This window comes from Homarus americanus, unplaced genomic scaffold (assembly GCF_018991925.1).
Source record: "Homarus americanus isolate GMGI-L3 unplaced genomic scaffold, GMGI_Hamer_2.0 scaffold11628, whole genome shotgun sequence".
NCBI classification, from domain to species: domain Eukaryota; kingdom Metazoa; phylum Arthropoda; class Malacostraca; order Decapoda; family Nephropidae; genus Homarus; species Homarus americanus.
Window position 1 is genome coordinate 932,996 of NW_024754732.1, and position 10,845 is coordinate 943,840.

At 38.3% G+C, this 10,845-nt stretch overlaps 1 long non-coding RNA gene across 1 annotated transcript; it reads left to right on the plus strand.

Moving 5' to 3' along the window:
- Positions 1 to 3,287: 3,287 nt before the first annotated feature.
- LOC121856098 lies at positions 3,288 to 9,264 on the plus strand. Its single transcript, XR_006086891.1, has 4 exons — positions 3,288 to 3,399; positions 4,585 to 4,746; positions 7,369 to 7,508; positions 8,779 to 9,264. It is a non-coding gene; the product is annotated as an uncharacterized LOC121856098 (long non-coding RNA).
- The last annotated feature ends 1,581 nt before the right edge of the window (positions 9,265 to 10,845 follow it).

Below are 10,845 nucleotides of genomic sequence, written 5' to 3' on the forward strand. Positions count from 1 at the left end.
TGAGTTCAATATAGAAGGATATGACTCATTTACAAACCTTTTCCAGGAAACTTGCAATAAGGGTGTGTTTATCTATGCTAGGCAAGACCTTAGAGCCAGCCAGGTGAGGGTGCGGGGAGAGGATGTTTTCAAAGAATCAAAGTGGTGTAAAATTAAACTGAAGGGGAGAGACTTACTCATTGTTGGACATATCTACAGATCCCCAAACTGTAGCGTATTAAACCAGATAAACTTAAGAAACCTTAATTGACAATGTAACGGTGCAGAACCCCTTGCCACCTACTTGTCATGGGGGACTTTAATTATGGCGACATCGACTGGAGAAATGAATCCACGCTAAACGACCTAAATACTCCAGCCACTCGTTTAGTCGAAACTATGAGAGACAATTTTTTATTCCAACATGTTAAAGATCTGACTCACTATAGAGGGGAGCAAACATCCAAACCGCTGGACCTCCTCATAACTAACGAGGAGGGTATGGTATGGTGGCCAATCTGGAACATGTAGCCCCAGTTGGCACCAGTCACCACGTAACGTCTTTCAGATTTAACTGTTACTTGGTTCATGACGAAACTAGGTCCAGGTTCAAATATTACAAAGAAAATTACGGTGAGATGAGAGAGGAGATGAAGAGTATACATTGGTCTGACTTACAAAGGAATAAGAACGCAGATGCTACACTGAATATCATAGCCAGTAAAGTAAACCATTCGATCAACAAATATATACCTAAGATCAAACCCAGTGCCTCCAAGAAAACAAGGAAACCACTCCACATGAACCATGCGGCGATCGGCAAAGTTAAGAAGAAAACTCAGGATTTCGAGACGTGGGTTAGGACAAATGATGAGCAGGACAGGAGGATATATGCCAGATCAAGGAACCAAGCAAAGTTAGATTGTAGAAAGGCTGGAAAAGAATTCCAGAGACAGATTGCTAGTGAGGTCAAGTCAAACCCAAAGGCTTTTTACCACTACACAAAATCAATATTAAGAACGCGTGTAGGTATATCGGACCTGAGGCTTGAAGATGGCAGTTATCGGTGTTCACAAGAGAGAATGCGAACAATCTTCATGCGTTTGAGGAAAGGCGGTTTGACACACAGCTGACCCACATTTCGTTCTCGGACGAGGTTATAAGAGATAAACTGTCAAGGCTAAAGATTCAAAAGACTCCCTACCCAGATATGATAATCCCCAGAGTGTTAAGAGAACTGTGTAATGAGCTTGCCGAGGCCCTTAAGATCCTGTTCTGCAAATGCCTGTAGGAGCAAAAGGTCTCCGACGATTGGAAGATGGCTTATGTGAGTCCTATATTCAAGAAGGGCAATCGTCACTCTAAGAATAATTATAGACCAGTAAGCCTGACCAGTATAGTGTGCAAAGTACTAGAGAGCATCGCATGAGATGCCATGATAGAACATTTGCTACAAAATTTTGTAAAGGAATGCCAACACGGTTTTATGCCGGGAAGATCCTGCTTAACACAATTAATCAAGGACAAGATGTTTTGACTGAAATTCTATAACAAGGCGGAAATATCGACAATATATACCTAGATTTTGCCAAGGCTTTCAACAGAGTACCCCATGAAACGCTGAAAATTAAACTGGAAGGGTACGGGATTTGGGGAAGTGCTCTAGTGTGGATCAGAGACTTTCTGCATGACCGCAAATAGTGCGTGGTGATACCTGGTACGAAATCGTCATGTGTACCTGTGACTAACGAGGTACCACAGGGAAGTGTATTGGACCCATTGTTGTTTGTCCGCTTCATTAATGACATGCCGGAAGCTATACACTCCTCCATACAAATGTTTGCGGACGATGCCAAGTTATTTCAGGAAATTAAGAACCAAGCAGACTGTGAAGAGCTGCCGAAGTGCAAAAGAATGCACCTGGGTCACACCAATAGTAAGAAGACGTATCACATGCCCCAATAAGACGAAGAGACTGCATTAATTGAGACCAAATGTGAAAAGGACCTAGGTGTGTATGCAGACAATGAATTTAAGTTCTCGGGCCATTGTGAGAAGAAGGTGAATTAGGCAATGAAACTAGTAGGTCTTATAAGAAAGTCGTTTAGATATCTGGATGGTCTGTCCTTCGTCACGATCTTCAAGAGTGAGCTGCTTCCCCGTCTGGTCCCCGAGGTATGCTAGAGACTGTCAGTTGACTGAACATGTCCAAAGGAGGGCCACCAGACTGGTTCCTGCTCTACAGAATCTCAGTTACCCAGAGAGATTGGAGTGCCTGCAACTACCAAACTTATATTACAGACGGGCGAGGGGCGACTTAATTGAAGTGTATAAACATCTCAGGGGGCACTACTCGGTCGAATGTACATACCTGGAGCTGGCGGACGTCCACCCCACAAGGAGTCACAGCTAAAGGTTGAAGAAGCCACAAGTTGAGTAAACCGTGAGGGCAAATTTGTTCGTATTGAGAATTGTGAACTCTTGGAAAAATCTACTGGAGAACGTTGTGACGGCATCGAGTGTGAGCTCATTTACGGCTAGATTTGACTAACCCTGGTGCAGGTTCCGATATGTCTAGGAGCCAGTGCATGCCTAGTAGACCAGTACTTGCCAACAGGGGGTATCAGAGACTCGACCGATTGCCAAAGCGGCTAACGAGCAGCTCAGTGGCGAAGAGGATAAAAGTAAAAGTATCTTACAGAATAGATAATGTATAGGTATTTAAATTATTGTTGAATATTTTATTGACATTACAACTCCAATATTGTAGAACATGTGTACAACAGGACATGATAGTAAAGGCTAAACTCGCTGAAGGGTATTCAAACACCCTTCTCATGTGTGTCTCGGGCCAACAGGACATGAACCCAGGACGCAGTGATGAGTCAGATGCATAATTCAAGAAGGAATTAATTAATAATAAGTAACTAGTATTTGATCATTATTAACTTTGTGTATTATAAGCAATTATTTTTCAATAATTAATGCTGAATAATTATGCAGTTTGAGATTAATAGTTGCCATTAATAATATTATTATGAATAGTTAAAATAACGGGTTTATTATTGTCATAAGCTTATATATACTATTATATATTAATAAAAAATATAAATAAAGTAAAAAGTAAGAAAATAAAAGTAGTGAATTTATAGTTGTCAAAGTGATGGTTCTCCGACGACTGACTTAAGTTTAGTTTAGCATTAATAAATTACCATTAGGGGGAATTTAGTCTATAATTAAACATTATAATTAGAGTTTAATTTATTTATATTATGTAATATTTATTAATAAAATAATTTATTAAAGTAATTATCATGAAAACTTGTAATTACTGAAAGATAAGCGAGAGAATCGACCAAGGTGTAGCAGGTCAACAACAATAAACTTGGTCGTCATGTGGGCCTTCCTCTCTCCTTCGTGGTAAGTTAATATTATGTATGTATGTCCTTGTTAAGTAAATAAATAGACACAACACAGTAAGTCAAATGTAGCAACACAAAGCAGATCACATCAAACTTTTGTTTATCTTTGTTTACCGCATAATGTATACAGTACTGATATATTTTATATATATGTGTGTATAATAATGTATTTGGTAAATCTTTTCTTTCGGACATTAGTCCTTAGTAGTTCACCAAAATGTTTTCCAGTGTATTTTTTTTTTTTAATCGAATCTGACCTTCATTTTTGTTGGAAATTGCTCGTTTTTGCCCCACCCCGACCCCCCATCAATAATGGGGGAGAGCTTGGGAAATCGGGGTTTTGGGATGGGGGAGAACACGAAAACGAGTCGTCTAACTTAACCAAACCTAATCTAACCTAACCAAACCTAGCCAAACCTAACCAAACCAAGCCAAACCTAACCAAACCAAACCTAACCTCTAGCCAGGGACCCCGGAAGGCTTAGCTTAAACTAACCTAACCTCTCCTATCCTAACCTATCGTATCCTATTCATTTCCAACTCATGTAAATGGGGTTCAAAAGACTCAAAATCATGAGATGTAAATGTTTCAGTAGTTTTAAACTCTGTGGCGCGCCATGTCCGAAAGTACAATTCCTTAATTAGAAGTGGAAGGACCAGGGATAGGTTCAGGGTCAACCTCTGATGCTTGTTTTTTCTAAATTTACAAGGCAATTTACAGTGCGGGCACTCAACAGACGTATGGAGAACACCGTGATTACGTACTTTCTTAGTAAGATGTTTATAAAGAAAAGTACAATACTGGGTTTGATCTTGGCATATTCAAGCCAAGTTCCTTTATAAACACTATAACTGTAGCACAAGACCAACAACAAACTTCACACGCCACGTTACGCTGAAAATAAAACTGGCGTTGGAAAGAACACGGCTGCATTACTGCCGGAAAGACACAGTAGTGCACCTTAGGTGCCTAATTATGTACAAAACAAAGCATTTGCACAAAAAATGATTATCATATCAGAACTCACTATTTGTTGAAAATAAAGTAAGAAAATAAACAGTGAAACAAATAACTTGTCCGCAGGTCAGTCGTCAATATAAACCATTTTATGTCTGGCTCTAACCTAATCTAACCTCACCTCCCCAACGTTTTTATTGTAAATATAATTTTTGTTTCTTACAGGAGATGTTACAACAAAGCTTTGGGAAATTGAACTGCTCCATAACAGATGAAAATGACAAATGGAGCATGGAACAAGAGCTGCCACCATCACTATCACCAACACTACCACCACCATGGCACTATCATCACTGCCACTACCACAGCACTACCACCTATAGCAAGGTAAACTATAGGAACAGCTCTTATAGCCTATACAGGAAGTCTTTGTGCCCACCAAACTCCTAAGACAAGTTGTTGTAAATGTGCTGCTGTTAGTCATTTGTCTGTCTGTCGGTCTTCCTTTTTTATATTTTTCGATCTATATAACGGTCAGTGGTTCCCAGCCTGTTGACCGTGGGAGTAATTTGAACCATGTGAGTTCATAATAAAACTAAACATGGCTTGACCCTCCTAGCAGAAATCCAGAGTTTAAACCAGGGGTCTGCTACCTTCATATTTGTGGCGGGCATTATAGCATCTAAGATATGTGATGAGCGGCCGGCTAAGTTGATAAGGTAAGATAAGGATGTTGGAACACCTAATCTGATACTCTTTGTTAAACTGGTAAATTATACCTGACAATGCTAGTACATAAAATACTTATATCAATTAATGTTGAAAATCTGCTTCAAATCCTTTTGTTTATAAGCAGACAAAGCCATGAGATACTTATTTCCAGTAGAGTCTTTATGTCAAGAGCATGTGGTGTTCTTAGGGCCAGGCAGTCTCCCATCTAGGTACAGTACTAACGTTGCTTAACTTCGCTATTCGGACAAGAAGCGGTGTTTCCAATGTGGTAGTACTGTGCTCTTGGTGATGCACAGCTGTAGATCTTGGACTGCAGATTATTATCCTGAAACATATTCACAAAACTGCAAGAGTCATTGTTAGACTTTGGAGAAAATAAATGTGAATCAGGTAACACTAAGGTGTTGACTTGTGTAAAGAGCAAGTACTGTACTGTACCTCTTAAAGCTCAATGACAGTCATAAAAAAGGCAATTGTGGTACTGCAGTAGCTTTTACTAAATTTGAACCAGATATCACAAAAATTGCAGAGGATATTCTATTCAATTGAATTGAATGCGCGTCATAGTAACTATTTCCTCTGTATTGTTCAATGTGAAACATAATTTTATTGTATTAGTATTTATTACCACCCATTAGGATACTCAAACAAAATTTCCGTATGCCATTACAGTACTTGTCTGAATACAGTACCGGTGCAGTAGAAAGTTTAATTCTATATTTCTTAATGCTCAATTTCAAGTTTTATTTAATACACATTCCATAAGTACACTGGTTGTTGGCTTATTTCTTATTTACAATGTGGCTAATTAGTGTATAAAGGTTGCTGACCCCTGGTTTAAACCATCTGAGCTAATGATGCTTGACAGAGTTCTGGGTGGCAATGGTCCGCTACCTTATTATCAGCAAACTGGTTATCCTGGTGCTTTGCCATTCTCGTCTACCTGTCTCTGTGAAGCGGATATTTTCACGCTGTTGAGCATCAAATAAAAACTCATATATCGACTCCACGTGGAAGATGGCCTCGACTGTGCCTTGGCTGTGACTAAACCACTGATGCCACAATTGGTGACAAAAACCAATGTCAGCCAACCCACTGAGTTTTAATTAACTTTTTTAATGTTCTTTTTGTCTGTGTGTAAATTATGCACACATGCACAGCGTCCATAGTTTTGAGTACCCGAGTTGTTGTGGAGTTGAGTTTATTTATGTGAGATTATAATACTGTACACAGCATTTACTGCAGACACAACAGAGGTTTATATTGTTCGCATAAATGATCCATGACTTGGAATCTTTTATTGTGTTGTAGTTCTATTTAATATTGTCCCTGTAGCTACTGGTACCGTATATACCACTAATAATAATAAAATATTAAAATTTCGTATCCAACTGCTCATTCCAGTGACTTTTAGTTTGTATCATCGAAGAAAGATTTAGACTGGGGCAACGGAAGTTATCATATCTTGTCTGGAGGTCACAGAACGGAACAGGTTGGGAACCACTGATCTAACTGCTTATGTATGTTCGTGTGTCTGTCTTTCTGTGCCTTTCAGTATATCTATCAATTTATCTGTCCATTATCTGCCAATACCCATCTCAGTCAGTTTTATCTATACACCTGTATTTGTCAATCTATTTATCAATACAGTACAAGTATTTGTCAGTCTGTCAATCTATGTACTGTATGTCTATCCATATGGCTTACCAATATCTGTCAGTATTTATTTATTATTTAGAGAATGTATATAAAGGTGATTTAAAACTTGGATTCACAGCATAATTGACTTTTTAGATATTCTAAATATCTTTAATTATTTCAAGGTCATTAATTAACACTAATTACTTAAATTTTTAAACTGTGAACCCAGATCCTGAAGTGTTTTTTTTTCTGAGACACGAATTTGTGAGGTCAGACTGTAGCACTGTGCATTTTAGGATTTATTGGGGATCCCAAGAGCGAGTTTGAATTAACGGGAAAACCTGTTAATCTGGCACCTCTCAATCTCTGTAGGTGCCGGATAACTAGGATTCTACTGTATTTCTACCTGTCTATCTGTCTAAACTACTGTATTAAATGTACCACTAATTTAGCTGGGAATATCAAGGCAAAAATAACAGATTATGTCAAGCATGCAAGGTTTACAGTCCTAAGAAATTGACATAAACCAAATGCATAAAACAAACAACTTCTGTACTGGATGACTATTAATTTATGGACATATTTTTATCATAAACTATTGTGTATGCTAAATGTTTTTTTGTTTGTTTGTTACAGATGAGTTAACCTTGCAAAATTGAGCAGCTTCATCACAACTGAAAATGATAACTGCAGGCTGAGACAAAGAGCTGACATTGTAGAACACTATAACACCACCACCACCACAGCACCACCACCACACCAGCACATAAGGCAAGGTAAACTAAAGGAGTCATTTGTCTGTCTGTCTGTCTTCCATTTATATCTTTCTATCTACCTTATTGTTTATGTGTGTTTGTGTCTCTGTCTGTGTTTATGTGCCTGTCAGTATATCTATCAATACCTATCTCAGTCTGTTTTTTCTACTGTATCGTGTATCTGTCAATCTATTTATCAATACAAGTACAGGTACTGTATTATATATGGTTACAGTAATCGTTGTCTGTTCCAGAACGTTGATAGCTCGACTTTTAACAGCTGAATATCTGATAAAGTAATCCCAAACTTTGCTATGTCACCATAGACGTCAAAATTCACCCTTGCCTCATTGTCAGCCTGTAATTCTGACATTTCGAGTTCAAAAGACTCGGTAAGCAACTCATTGAAATTTGCTGCCATTTTTGTGCTCCTCCGTGGGAAGTAGAATGAACTGAGCTGAGAACAGTTAAAAGGTATACAGTATGTAGGAGTGTGGAACTTGTGTTGTGAAACGTGCCACAGGGCAAGTCGAGTACCTGCGTTAATCCCTTAGTCATAATTTATGGACCCGACTTAACGACGCAGCAACTGTCGGCCTTGTCCTTCAGTCCTTGACACCTGGATTGAAAAAAAAATTCACATGTGGCCGCTGCAAGACCCGGGTGACCTCATCAGCCCCATAACCTCTATGTGACCCCTTATGATGCATCTTGCGACCCCATATTTGGGAACCGCTGGTCTTAACCATCTGAAAAACACATTGCTCAACTCGAGAGCCATGTTGGTTGAAAATGTAAATTTACCCAAGTATTTGTGTCTGTCAATCTATATACAGTACAGTTTATCTATCTATCCATCTATCTAACTTACAGTATATATATATATATATATATATATATATATATATATATATATATATATATATATATATATATATATATATATATATATATATATATATATATATATATATATATATATATATATATATCAGTATCTATTTTTATATTTTCATCTCATTCTATGTCTGTCTATCACCCAATCTATCTATATCTACCTGTCTATGTATCTAAACTACTGTATTAATGTTCCACTAATTTAGCTGGGAATATTAAGGCAAAAATTACAAGAGTTTGTTAAGCATGCAAGTTTTACAGTCCCAAGAAAATTCACGTAAACCAAACTTGCACAAAACAAACAATTGCAGTACTGGATGACTATTAATTCATGGATTTATTTGTATTATAAACTGCTTTGTATATTAAATGTTTTTTTGTTTGTTTGTTACAGATGAGTTAACGTCTAAACCTTGACAAATTAACAACTGGATCATGGAGACACTGCTGTTACAGGTATGTCAATATCTCAATTTTTCTAGGTATGTCTAACTGTCTATCTTTATGTATCTGTATCTCTATATCTTTCTATCAGTCTTTCAATACCTGCATGTCAGTCAGTCTGTCTGTTTGGTGTCTATATCATCTGTCAGACTGTCTTTATCTATACAAGTTTCTGTCTCATCTATATCTATGCTATCAGTAAGAAAGATATTGGCAGTGAGTGAGGAAGGTGGGTTCACAAGAAGTGCAATGGAATGGATGGAAGACTGCAAGATGTTGCTGACTGTAAGTGATATGTATGTGCAGGTAAATATGTGTCCATGGCAAGACTGAAGAAATTCATCACTGAAGATTATCCCTGGACTGTGTGGATGAGTTCTGCTGCCTGGGTGACATGATCAGTGCTGGTGGGGGTGCTGAAGGCTGCTGCGTTCTGAGTCATGGATGAGTTTGCAGCCTGGATGACATGATCAGTGCTGGAGAGGGTGCTGAAGGCTGCTGTGTTCTGAGTCATGGATGAGTTCTGCAGCCTGGGTGACATGATCAGTGCTGGAGGGGGTGCTGAAGGCTGTTGTGTTGTGAGTCATGGATGAATTCTGCCTGGGTGACATGATCAGTGCTGGAGGGGGTGCTGAAGGCTGCTGTGTTGTGAGTCATGGAGGAGTTCTGCTGCCTGGGTGATATGATCAGTGCTGGATGGGGTGCTGTTCATTTTCAAGAGTCATAAATGGCTGGAGGAAGGTTAGGGAACTCTTGTCTTTATTGTCAGCACAAGGACTTTCCCATCACATGAAAGGAAGAATGTATACAACTGGTGTGAGAAGTGTGGTGTTATATATTCGTGAAACATGGGCAGTTAAAAAGGATGACATATGAAGTCTTGAGTGAGCTGAAATGAGAATGGTGAGGTGGATGTGTACTGTGACACTGAAAGATAAGAATCACCGTTCAGAGCTAAGAGGACGGCTGGGTATTGAGAGTTTCGGCCAAGATTTACGTATAAGTGGACCGAGATCGGGAGTGTGGGGAGAATGGATGAGATCAGCTGGGTTAAGTGGTGTATGAGTCTAAATGTGGTGAGGAGGAGAGCCAGTGGTAGGTGGCCAAGAATGACATGGAGAGAGATTGTAGGAAATGATCTTAGAACCTGACACGACAGACTGCAAGAGATGGTGTGGAAAATGGCTGTATGATTTGGATGGTGATGATTTTGTTTTATCTTTCTGTCTAACTTTCAGGCTATCTATCTATCTATCTCTATCTATCTATCTTTCTATCTCTATCTATCTATCTATCTATCTATCTGTCTATCTATCTATCTATCTCTCTATCTATCTATACTACTGTACTGTATTTCTCACCATATTAAAGGCAACCACAGATATAGCATGTAAGGTTTATAGTCTCAAGAAAGTTCACCTAAACTAAACTTACATAAAAGGAACAAATATTTAAATGAGAAAAATTGCAATGTGTTCCATAACCTGTACAGTACAGTTGACCCTCGCCAATGTGAGGAATGAATAAAAATAATAATAATAAATAAGAGGAAAGAAAAAATACTGCATGCCATTTGACAACTGTTTCAATAAAGATGTGTGAGACAGGGGTGTGCTCCCCCCTCGTGGGCTGACTCCTGCCGACGTAATAAAAGTTTATTGTGTGTTTTTTTACCTTTTGATAATAATTTTTTGACTAAGTCTGGGAAAGCTTGTGTATGCATGTAACTGTTAAAAAAGTGAATAAAACTACGTATATCTACCCAAAACTACGAGTTGAAAATTAACAATAACACAGCTTGGCCTGGTGTATATGTATACAGTTATATATGATGTAGGGTGAATTATGGAGACATTTGTTAGGTTAAAAATATGTCTTATATGGTGGGAAATATAGTATATCTCTCTACATCTTTCTGTCCATCTGTCTACAGTATATCTGTCTTATATGTACTGTAGACAGAACTACTGTACTAACCATGATAGACAGTTGACAATGCATTTGATTAATACCTGGA